The sequence below is a fragment of the Geotrypetes seraphini genome, chromosome 1 (assembly GCF_902459505.1).
Source record: "Geotrypetes seraphini chromosome 1, aGeoSer1.1, whole genome shotgun sequence".
In the NCBI taxonomy this organism is placed as follows: domain Eukaryota; kingdom Metazoa; phylum Chordata; class Amphibia; order Gymnophiona; family Dermophiidae; genus Geotrypetes; species Geotrypetes seraphini.
This window is the reverse complement of record NC_047084.1, coordinates 141,542,356-141,555,249: the sequence shown is the minus strand read 5'-3', so window position 1 is coordinate 141,555,249 and position 12,894 is coordinate 141,542,356. Positions and strand designations below refer to the sequence as shown.

The 12,894-nt window shown below is 43.3% G+C and overlaps 1 long non-coding RNA gene across 1 annotated transcript in view; it reads right to left on the bottom strand.

Moving 5' to 3' along the window:
- The window catches only part of LOC117357935, a 146,332-nt gene that overhangs the window by 81,844 nt on the left and 51,594 nt on the right, over window positions 1-12,894 (bottom strand). The window lies entirely within an intron of this gene.

Below are 12,894 nucleotides of genomic sequence, written 5' to 3'. Positions count from 1 at the left end.
TGTGACTGAGTTCAAAGAAGCGTGGGATGAACATAGAAGATTTAGAATCAGAAAATAATATTAAATATTGAACTAGGCCAGTTACTGGGCAGACTTGCACGGTCTGTGTCTGTGTATGGCCATTGGTGGAGGATGGGCAGGGGAGGGCTTCAATGGCTGGGAGGGTGTAGATGGGCTGGAGTAAGTCTTAACAGAGATTTCGGCAGTTGGAACCCAAGCACAGTACCGGGTAAAGCTTTGGATTCTCGCCCAGAAATAGCTAAGAAGAAAAAAATTGAAAAAATTTAAATTGAATCAGGTCGGGCAGACGGAATGGACCATTCGGGTCTTTATCTGTCGTCATCTACTATGTTACTATGTTATCTAGCCCTTAGTATATATAAGGGAAACATGAAAGCATTTTAGTGGTAATTGGAGACAAAGAGAGATGACAAAGCAGTTTGAATTCCATTGACTTTCTTTCCCATTGCAAAGGAATTCAAACTGCTTTGTCACTTCTTTGTCTCCAACTTTCACTGAAATGCTTTCACGTTTCTCTTATATTTACTGATTTTGCCATTTGCTTATTTCCGATCTGAGGGGGAAGGAGTAACCTACGAAAGCCAATCATAAACTACATTGTATAGTCCAATAAAAAAAAGAATTATTTATTTCCTTTATGTTTTTATTTCTATACTAGTCTTATAGCTCGTTAAATTAACGGGTGCTAGAATATGTGTGTGTATGTCTGTCTTTATTTCTTTTTCTCTCTCCTTAGCCGCTTTCTGTATTTCTTTCTTTCTTTTGCTTCCTTGGCTGTCCACCACCACCCCTTGTCTGCTCCCCCTGTTCATTCTCCCTTCCTTTTACCTCCCCTGTGTCCTCCCCCACCCCATCACTGCTCACCTTATCCAACAGCAGCCCTTCTCCCTTTATTTTACCTCACCCCTCTTCCTGCTCCCTCGTCCATCAGCACCTCTTCCTGCTCCCCCTGTCCAGCAATATGCAGTTCAACACCAGAGAAAGAGAAAAAACACTATACACTTTGGAATATAAAAAGAAAGCAGTGCAAATTTACAGTAAAACTGCATTTTCTGTTAATGAAATTAAAAATAAAATTATTTTTTTCTACTTTAATTGTCTGGCTATTTTATTCATATTTATCCCAGTTTCTGCTCTCTTCTCTCAATTTTCTTACCAGGGTTTGCAGTCTATCTGGCTCTTCTCTCATTCCTGTCTTCACTTCCTCTCCTACATCCATCTCAGACTTTAATCTTATCTTTCAGTTTTCCTCCATTTATTTTTCTGCATCTCTATCTGCTTCTATTTCTCCAGTTGTTTGTTTTTTTGGGAGGTTTTTTTTTTTTTTTTTGCTAACTCCTCCCTTCCAGCATCTTCTCTTTCTAACTCTTCCCCCGTTATTTTCAGTCTTCTAACCAGTATCTGTCTTGCTCCCTCCATCCAGCATATCCTCTCCCCTTTGAGTCGCGGGTCAGGCCTGACATAAGAGGCTGGAAACTGATTCCTCCCGGAAGCAATCCTCCATGTTGTTTGCCAGCCGCTGAAAGGAGGGGGGAGTGCCGCCGCTGCTGCTCCTGTTCAAAGCGGCCTGCTTAGGTTCATGGGCGGCTGTTTTGAACCTCGCAGGCCGCTCTCCATATGGTAGTATGTTCCTTCTGACGCGATTGCGTCAGAGGGAATGTGCTTCATGTGGAGAGCGGCCTGCGAGGTTCGCTACAGCCGGCCGCGAACCTCATCAGGCCGCTTCAAACAGGAGCGGCAGTGGTTGGTGCGGGAGGGGGAGGGGAGTCGTCGACTTGTTCCGCGCTGTGGAGGCGATCGTTGGCTGGCTGCGGTCCCGGCTTGGAGAGGCCAGGGTGTGCTAGCAGACGGCAGCCGCCGCTCTGCAGATGGAGAGCAGAGAAGGGCGTGCAGTTGTCTTGGCTTACGTGAGGCCAGACCGTAAGCCGCGCATGCGCACTTCTTATGGGTCGCTACAGCTCACAGAAAACGGACGCACGCTTAGGAAGTGCGCATGCGCGGCTTACCGTTTTATTATATTAGATATTACCTTGAAAAGTGGACTAAGGCCTATAGTCACTAAACTCAGCGATTCGATCCATGGGTGATCCGTGGCCAGGCGACCGATTCACTCCGAGTCTTCATGCAAATTAACCCGATCGGAGGCACGCCCCACACCGACCCCATGGATTGCTGCAGAGCGATCCTGACGCATGCACAGACCATCTTCTTGCCTGTAGATGCGGTCCACGCATGCGCTTGTTCTCCGCACAAGGGGGGGGCTTTAATGGAACAGAACACGCTGCAAGGGGGGGGCTTTTACAACCTCAGGTTAAAAAGCTATATAGAAGAGAACACGCTGCAGCCAGGAACAGAACACACTTTTAACCCGCGGGCTCGCACTGCAGGGAAGGGCGGCAGAGAGCAGGAAGGTCAGCAGAGCTTGCCTTCTACTGGGATTTCAGGGCTTGGATTTCAGGGCGGCAGAGAGCAGGACAGTCGGCAAGGACGTGAGCGACTGGTCCTTAGCAGTCACTTCTTTTTGGATCTGCTAGCCCAGTCGGTGCTCCTTCTTCTATTTCGTGAATCGCTGCCTTCCTACTTTACATGTCATTTCCCCTCATTTGCATGCGCGGATTGGATCGGGCGGGAGGTTAGTGAATCGGGTTGGGGAAGGCTCGCAAAGTTTAGTGAATCTAGCCCTAACACGGCTACCACACCATTTCACTAAACTTACAGTAATCAAGTGTTAATGCGTACTGCCGCGTATTCAAAGGACCTCTTGATTATTTCTATGGTATCATCTCTTTTGCAAGGGACACAGTGTCAAGATAGAGGGGTGCCACATTGCCCTTCTGAGTCAATCTGTGAGTCCTATTTATTTAAAATATTTCTTAATTGCCTTCTTGATTCCCAGCCTCCCCCCAAAAAAAAGACTTTCTTTTTTTTTTTTTTGTAATTCTTTATTCATTTTCAAACTTACAATAAGTAGGATAATAAATCCAAAGAAATTAACATTAAATGTATAATTTATGAATCATCAATGATACAAATGAAATGCTGTATATCTCCCACCCTCCCTAACATATAATCAATACCTTATACAATATGTAACAATAAAATACCCCCTTCCCCAATTGAACTTGTAAATTTAAGGGAAAAAGAATAAAACATCAAAATCATCATGTAATCAGTACAATATTTTGTTAATGGCTCCCACACATCTTGAAATTTCCTAAAACATCCTCTCTGAATAGCAATAAATCGTTCCATTTTATAAATATGACATAAAGAATTCCACCAAAAATTATAATTTCATCTACTCCAATTTTTCCAATTATACGTAATTTGTTGAATGGCAACCCCAGTCATTATAAGTAATAATTTGTTATTATTAAAAAACCCAAGAGCTAGTCTCGATGGGCGAACTTAACGCGGGGCTGGGTGGCCCGCTGTGTCGCCCGTTGAACTAGCTAGGCCGGAGGAGGGGTAGGGGGTAGCGTGTGTAGGGGGTAGCGTGTCCGAAGCGGGGCGGTCCCTCAGAAGGGATCGCATTGGTCAGTCGCGGCCGAAATGGATTGTGGGATTTGTTATTATTTGTAGAAATCTGACTTTTTGCTCTCATTTCCATACCAAACAACACAGGGTCATAGGATAATGCCACTGGGTTATCTAATAAACAATTAATTTGGTCCCAAATTGATTTCCAAAAATTCATAATAAATGGACAATAGAATAATAAATGATCTAAAGTCCCAGCTTCGAGATAGCTCTAAGTCTAATAGATGTTAGCACTGTCATCTCGAAAAAAAAAAAAGACTTTCTAATGCAACGTACTGTTCAAATAATGATCCTGAAAGGACCGAGAGGTGTAAAATGGCAGTTCTTTTCTGAATGCTGTTTTGTCCACCTGTTTTATCCAGCATCTGTCCTCTAGGCTGGGTTTTCATTGAGCTTCCAAAGGCAGATTATAATAACATGTAAGCGTCCGACAGCTGGCTTAACAAATTAAACTTCAAGATTTCATAACAACATACATTTTAAACACCAATTACATTGCACATAAAACCAGAGTCTATTAAAACCGCCTCTTATGAAATGTCTCTTCAAACATAAAACAGAATGATATATGGCCAGCGTTACTACTTAAGAGGCTTTGCGCAGGTAAGTAGACAAGAACACAAGACCGCCACAGTAATTGATTGAAAATATGGAGAAAAAAAACAACCACCCTGAATACACTGACAGGTATGAGGAAAATCTCCAGTTAGGAGATCAGAATGACCCACATTTCCTGGGCTGCCCCAGCGATGCCAGTCCTCAAAGCTGTAGGCATATTCCAGCGGTAAACATGGAACCAGCACAGCTAAGGGGAAGTACTGTACACTTCTCCCTCCATATTTGCGGTTTCATTATCCGCGGTTTCAGTTATTTGCGTTTTTTCATGCACAGGCTCCACCTCCAAATTTACATCAAAGGAAGCTCCCAGCGATGCACAGAGAAAATCGATCCTCTCAGCGTTGTACAAAGGAAATCGCGGCACTATCTTGACAGGGACAGGTAATTTTATTCGCGGTTTTGTGTCTTTTTTCGGGCTTTTTACAGAAAAAACAGCGAACAACATACAAAAAGTTATTCACGGTTTTTCTGTACTCGCGGCCATGCTGATCCCGTATCTCTGCGAACACGGAGGGAGAAGTGTACCTTGAAACAGCCTCTGCGGGGCGAAACATAGTTCCATGTCGGACAAGATCCCCTAATTATGCTTCAATAAGATGAATATTCAAATATTTATTCAATAGTGTCCATAAATATAACATTTAAAAATGTGAAAAGTGTGCTTTGTCTTCGTCTTTCAGCGTCTACGCTGCCTGAGCTGTTTAGCTTGCTCTGCCTCAATTAATCCCCTCCTGAGGAAGCCCTCTTGGGTGAAACTCGGGTCTGAGGAGAGGAGCAGTCGTTTTATGTGCAACCTTACGAGCACACACCAGTCACTTTAAAGCACAATAGCAAAAAAAAATTCCTGCTGGGCCGCTATTTGCTTATGAAGAAGGAACAAGATCAGTTACCTCCAATGTAAGATAAGTGCTACCTTTTCCATAAGTAGCCATCGCAATAACTTGTTTGTATTGGGACAAAAGAGTGTTATGATGGTCCCAAACTTGTTCTTTTAGCGGCACCGTCTGTGCAGGAGACAATGGACACTGAGCACTTTTCACATTATAATTTTTAAAAAAAATTTTAATGCTATATTTATGGACACTATTGAACATTTGAAGATATATGCTGGTATTTTGATAATCAAATTTTGAAGAGCATATTAATTAACAGTAATTCTATACTCCTTTATTTGCTTGGTATTCAAATATTTAAACATTTATCTATATATATAAAATCGGAGGTATGTATGTGTGTGTGTATGTGTGTATGTGCCGCGATCACGCAAAAACGGCTTGACCGATTTGAACGAAACTTGGTATGCAGATCCCTCACTACCTGGGATGATATGTTCTGGGGGTCTCGCGGCCCACCTGCACACGTGGGCGGAGCTACAAACAGAAAATCAGATTTCACCCATTCATGTCAATGGAAAGGATGTAAAAAGCTGCCATTCTCACAGTAATTCCAACTATAAAACACTTTCTATGACACTATAACCACTAGGGACATCGTTTCTATTCTACCACGGACACCATACATATAGAGTTTGTATGTTCTAACTTTGGAGTTTCTTTTCAACCTGAGTTTCCACATATTGAGTTGTTTAAATCAATACTGAAACTTTTGGATGCCACTTATTCCAACAGAGATTGCAAATTCCAGTTTAAGAGATTGCAGTTTAAGAGATTCCAGTTTAAGAGATTTTAAGAGAGTTTAAGAGATTCCAGTTTAAGAGATTGCAAATTCCAGTGAGACTTGCATTCTCTATCACAATCAACAAATCACAGGGACAGACTATTACATACTGTGGAGTTGATTTAGGATCCCCCTGTTTTTCCCATGGACAACTCTATGTTGCTTGCTCAAGGGTGGGTTCACCCAAGAATTTATATGTTCTTGCTCCTGGAGGTGAAACTAAAAATGTTGTTTATAATCAAGTTTTGTGTTAGTTGTATTGTATTCGTTTTGTCAAATATTTCACATTATAATTTGAATATTGTACTTTTTATAAAGCTGTTAAAAAATAATTTCATTCACCACTATAAAGTATCTTTATTTGAATCCATTTACAGTGTTATTGCTATAATTAAATACCCGTGTAACGCCGGGTCATCAGCTAGTAAAATATATATCAAAGAATTGAAGACCGATGACAATCTTGGTGCTAACAATCTGTGCATTTAAACTATGTACAAACAGAAGCACCGCCGAGGTCTGTTAATGAAATATCTTAAGATAGGGGTGCCCACACTTTTAAAATGACCAAGTCAAAATGATCTACCAACAATAAAATTAAAAAAAACACAACGCACACTGTACGCATAGAAAATGTTAATTATCATTCCTATTCTGGGGTTTTTTCAAAGAGGTCAAAGCAGATGACTATGCACTGTCACCTCAGTAACAACCATACAAAAATAGACAAATACCCCCCTCCCTTTTTACTAAACCACAATAGCAGTTTTTAGCGCAGGGAGCTGCGCTGAATGCCCCGCGCTCTCTCGACGCTCATAGGCTCCCTGCGCTACAAACCACTATTGCGGTTTAGTAAAAGAGGACCATATTGTAAAATATAGACAGCAGATATAAATTCAGACACATTTTGATCACTAAATTTAAAATAAAATCATTTTTCCTACCTTTGTTGTTTGGTGATTTCATGAGTCTCTGGTTGCACTTTCTTCTTCAGACTGTGCATCCAATCTTTCATTCAGCCTGTATGCTTCCTCTCCTCCACACCTCATTCCCTCCCCCAACTTTTTCTTCCTCTCTCCCTGACCTTTCTTTCTTTCTCTCTTCATGCCCCCTTTCTTTTTTTCTGTTTCTCTTCTTTCCTTCTGTCTCCCTACCTGTGCCCCTCTCTTTCTTTTTCCCTGCCCTTCCCCAAGCCACTGCCACTGCCGCTGCCATCGTGGAACAGGACTCAAACCGCCACCAATGGATAACAAGCCCCAAAGCCGACGCCAACCCAAGCTCTCCCTGCTTCAGGCCGACCAGCATTCCTCTTCCCGACATCAATTCTGCCGTCGGAGAGGAAGTTCCGCCCAGCCAGGCAGTGATTGGCTGGCCCGAACTTCCTCTCCGATGGTAGAATTGATGTTGGGGAGAGGAAGACTGATCGGCCCGAGAGATCGCCAAGGCAAAGTGAGTCCTGGGCGATCGACTCAATTTGCCTTGGCGAGCTACCGGTCGATCGCGATCGACCTATTGGGCACCCCTGTCTTAAGATATGCATATATGAAGTGAGTAACTGCTGTTATCTTAAGAAAGTTAACATAGAAGTCTGGCTATAATATATGTATATGAAATGAGGTTTTGATTTCTGACAGGTAGATACTAGATCACCTGGAGTACTGCGTCCAGCACTGGTCGCCGTACATGAAGAAGGACACGGTACTCAGTGGCGTACCTAGGGTATGTAGCACCCGAGGCCCATCATTTTTTGACACCCCCCACGTAAAAAATATTTTTTGTAATAACCATGAAACGGAATAAATGGTCAGAATAGAAACAGGGAGTGAAAATATTCTTTTATTGAACCTCAAGGAACTAAGGAACGAAATAGCAGAGCCACTTCGACAAATATGCAACCTATCCTTAAAAACTGGAGAGATCCAGGAGGACTGGAAAATAGCAAATGTCACGCCCATCTTCAAGAAGGGTTCTAGGGGTGACCCGGGAAACTACAGGCCGGTGAGCTTGACCTCGGTCCCGGGAAAGATGATGGAAGTGCTGATTAAGGACAGCATCTGTGAACACATCGATAACAATGGACAGCTAAAGTCGAGTCAACATGGCTTCTGCAAGTGTAGGTCATACCTCACAAACTTATTGCACTTCTTTGAGGGGGTAAACAGCCAGGTGGATAAAGGGGAATCCATAGACATCATCTACCTTGACTTCCAAAAAGCCTTTGACAAGGTACCACACGAAAGACTGCTTAAGAAGCTATGGAAACACGGGGTGCAAGGGGAGGTCCACCGATGGATCAAAAACTGGCTGGCAGACAGGAGACAGAGAGTCGGAGTAAAGGGCCATTACTCAGACTGGCAATGGGTCACGAGCGGAGTTCTGCAGGGGTCGGTGCTGGGACCGCTCCTGTACAATATATTTATTAACGACCTGGAGGCGGGAACAAAATGTGAGGTCATTAAATTTGCAGATGACACCAAACTATACAGCAGGGTTAAAACCACGGAAGACTGCGAAGACCTACAAAAGGATCTAACGACACTGGAAGAGTGGGCCAAAAAGTGGCAAATGAGCTTCAAAATAGGGAAATGCAAGGTCATGCATATAGGGAAAAAAAACCCGATGTTCACTTAAAAAAAGGGGGATCACTGCTAGGGGTAAGTAACCTTGAAAGAGACCTGGGAGTGATGGTAGACACAACACTGAAAGCGTCAGCCCAGTGCGCCACAGCCTCAAGGAAAGCAAACAAAATGTTGGGTATCATTAAGAAGGGTATCACGACCAGGACGAAGGAAGTCATCCTGCCACTGTATCGTGCAATGGTACGCCCGCATCTGGAGTACTGTGTCCAGTACTGGTCGCCGTACCTGAAGAAGGACATGGCAGTGCTTGAGGGAGTCCAGAAAAGAGCAACTAAGCTGATAAAGGGTATGGAGAACCTCCCATATACTGACAGACTGAAAAAGCTGGGGCTGTTCTCCCTGGAGAAGCGGAGACTTAGAGGAGACATGATAGAAACCTTCAAGATCCTAAAGGGCATAGAAAAAGTAGACAGGGACAGATTTTTCAAATTATGGGGAACCACAAGTACAAGGAAGCACTCGGAGAAATTGAAAGGGGGAAGGTTTAGAACAAACGCCAGGAAGTTCTTTTTCACCCAGAGGGTGGTGGATACATGGAATGCGCTTCTGGAGGCTGTGATATGCAGGAGCACGTTACAGGGCTTCAAAGAAAGTTTGGATAGGTTCCTAGAGGACAAAGGGATTGAGGGGTACAGATAGAAGTAGAGGTAGGTTAAAGAAATAGCCATGGACCACTGCTCAGGCAATAGGCCTGATGGGCCGCCGCGGGAGCGGACCACTGAGCGAGATGGACCTCTGGTCTGACTCAGCGGAGGCAACTTCTTATGTTCTTATGTTCTCATATATGTAACCATTATTCCAAACATAACATAACATAAATTATGTCTGAATTGTCATGACATCAGAAGTACATATGGAGTAGTTGCAGGTGATGCTTGGGACAGTTCTGATTGTGTTAGTTTGGTTTTATGTGTTTTTAGAATAGAAGGGTTTTTATTTCTTTTTTTAAGGTTTTGTAGTCTGTGGTCGAGGTCAATAGGTTGTAGAGTTGGGGGTCGAGTGTTGCAGCTCGAATGGCTAGGAGGATGTCGAACAGTTTTTTCTTTTGACGTTTTTGGTTGGAGGGTGTGTGAATGGTGTGCGAGTTCTCCTATGTCTGGTTGAGGTGGATTTAATTATTTAGCTGAAGAAATTAGTTAACCCCCCCCCCCCATTCCACACACATTAATTCTCTTCCATTTTTGTTCCCATTATAAAAAAACACTGATAAGTTTCCAGAAAAAAAATACATTAAAATAAGAAGTGAAAACAAAGGCCCCTACAGATGAGAACATAACATAAGAATAGCCTAACTGGGTCAGACCAATGGTCCATCATGCCCAGTAGCCCATTCTCATGGAAGCCAATCCAGGTCACTAGTACCTGGTCAAAACCCAGAGTAGCAACATTCCATGCCACCGATCCAGGGCAAGCAGACACTTCCCCCATGTCTTAATAACAGACTATGGACTTTTCCTCCAGGAATTTGTCCAAATCTTTCTTAAAACCAGCTAAGCTATCTGCTTTTACCATAACTTCTGGCCACTTCATTTTTAAGCTTAGATCTTTCCTTCCAAACAGAGACCTTGCTAGATGTCAAATACAGCACAAGGGAACTTCACACGGACTTAGCTGTGCAGGAAATGTGAATCTCCTCATACACCCACCTATAGTGCAAAAATGTGCAAAGGTCTGGTTTTTTCTTTCGATCACTACATAGCCTAATGTCACACAAGCAGCACTGTTACAAAAGGTCAATGCTAAGGTTAACAAAGTTTCCTTCCTTGGATCACAAGGAGATCCTGGCAAACCACTGGAAGAGATCCCAAAACAATTACCTAGGCACAATACCCAAAGACCCACTCAGTGTGTGAACCAGTTGAGTGGAGTGGACTAACTGGGGGGTGGAAATGGGCCCGGAGTTTGCTAAGGAGAATTTCCCAGACCACCTTTTCCTCTCAACACATTGACACACTGCCACCACCACCACCACCACCACCACCACTAGGAACACCTCACCGGGTAGGCCAGCAATGCTTATAAACTTTATAAAACACATTTTTATATTTTTTTATAAAGCACATATTTTAACTGAACTCTCTGACATCCTCAGCCTTTCCTCTGACGTCAGTGGAGGGGGCGGGACCGTGGCAGAGGACTGCACAAAGCAGCGCAAGATCGCTGACATCGCGATCTTGCTGCAGGCTGCTTCGGTACTCTTAATGGTGCGGGGAGGCCAGAGGGGAAGAACCGGACGTCGGGGGGGGGGGGGGGAACGGACGCCGGAGCATCCCCTCATGGCTTACACCCGGGGCAGACCTCCCCCCCCTTAGTGCGCCACTGACGGTACTACTCGAAAGAATGACTAAAATGGTTAAGTTGCTGGAGGAGTTGCCGTACAGTGAGAGATTAGAGAGACTGGGCCTCTTCTCCCTTGAAAAGAGGAGTCTGAGAGGGGACATGATCGAAACATTCAAGATAATAAAGGGGACAGACTTAGTAGATAAGGACAGGTTGTTCACCCTCTCCAAGGAAGAGAGAACGAGAGGGCACTCTCTAAAGTTGAAAGGGGATAGATTCCGTACAAACGTAAGGAAGTTCTTCTTCACCCAGAGGGTGGTAGAAAACTGGAACGTTCTTCCAGAGCCTGTCATAAGGGAAAACACCCTCCAGGGATTCAAGACAAAGTTGGACAAGTTTCTGCTAAACTGGAACGTACGCAGGTGAGGCTGGACTCATTTAGAGCACTGGTCTTTGACTTAAGGGCCGCCGCGTGAGCGGACTGCTGGTCATGATGGACCACTGGTCTGACCCAGCAGCGGCAATTCTTATGTTCTTATGTTATCACGATCTGATACCTATTTTCTGTTAGAAAAGCTGGGACATACAAGGAATATTTCAGCTCTGGTGAGGGCTAAAGGATACCGGCAGAGAGGGGTATTTTTAAAAGAAAGTCTAAGTCAGAATGAGGACGTCCTGCTCATAACATCCCCCCCCCAAAAAAAAATAAATAAAAAAAATCCATCTTGTAGCCATTTTCGAAGAGGAAAACTTGGATTTCTTATTCAAAAATACACGAGAAGGATGTTCTAGCCCTGAAAACATCAAAATGAACAGCCATCATAGTATTGAGCCATTTTGATCTTAAGCAGTCATTACCTGATAATAAAGCAAAATGACTAAGAATTTTGATCAATTTGGCCATTAAAATTATACTGCAATATTGGAAGGATGCTTCTAGGATGGAACACAGAACTTGCTGGAACACACTTTGTATAACTGCCAAGTATGAGCGTGTTTCCGCAGAGAGATTTACCCCCTGTTTTACTAAGGTACGCTATGCGTTTTAGCGCACGCTAACCGCTAATGCGTCCATAGACTGACATGCACGTGTTAGCGCGTGGTTAGCGTGCGCTAAAACGCTTTGCGTACCTTTGTAAAAGGAGCCCTTAACGCTCTAAAAAAAATGTACAGAAATTTGGGAGCCATTGGAGTCGTATAGCCATGCGCCTATTAAACCATAACGATTTGTTTGATTAAGGTGTACCACTCTGTTGTCATCGACCACAGACTACAAAACCTTCAAGAAAGATACTAAAACCCTACTCTTCAAAAAGTACATAAAACCTATCTAACATGACCAGTTCCTACCCAAACTCCATCTACCCACTCTATACCCTTAATATACTCTAATATGCCCCCCCAACTACCCAACTAATGCTAAATGCCTCTATTTGCCCAACACTTACCACCTTAGATCTCAACAACTCCCTGGTAATTCTTATTACCCAAACATTTATCACCTTAAGATCTTGACAACTCTTTGATAATCCATATGTAACTCTTACAACATCTCTTTTACTATTCATGTAAACTTGTATGTAATTTCTTAAAACTTTGATGTAATCCGCTTTGAACCGCAAGGTGTGGGCGGAATAGAAATCACTAATGTAATGTAATGTAATCCATACTGTCTTTTTTGATATACAGTACTCCTCTGAAATTCGCAGAAATGCATATGTGCACTTTTTAATAATAATAATAACTTTATTTTTGCATACCGCCATACCCAGGGAGTTCTAGGCGGTTCACATCAATTAAACAGAGTTACAAGCGGTTCAATACCAATTGATCAAAGTTGCGGACAACGAAGTAGATGAGATTGGAAGAAGTAGGAAAGAGTAGGTCAATGGGGGGGGTGAGGTAGTACAGTAGAGGAGGGGGAGAGGTTTTGGTTAATTAAGAAGGGGCATTAAGGGTCCTGGCTGTGGAATAGGTGGATTTTGAGTAATTTTCTAAAGCCGAGGTAGTTGGGGGCCTTGAGGACCATTTGGGCTAGCCATGGGTTTAGCTTGGCAGCCTGGAAGGCGAAGGTTTTGTCAAGGAATTTTACTGCAGCTTAGCAAAAGGACCCCTAAGT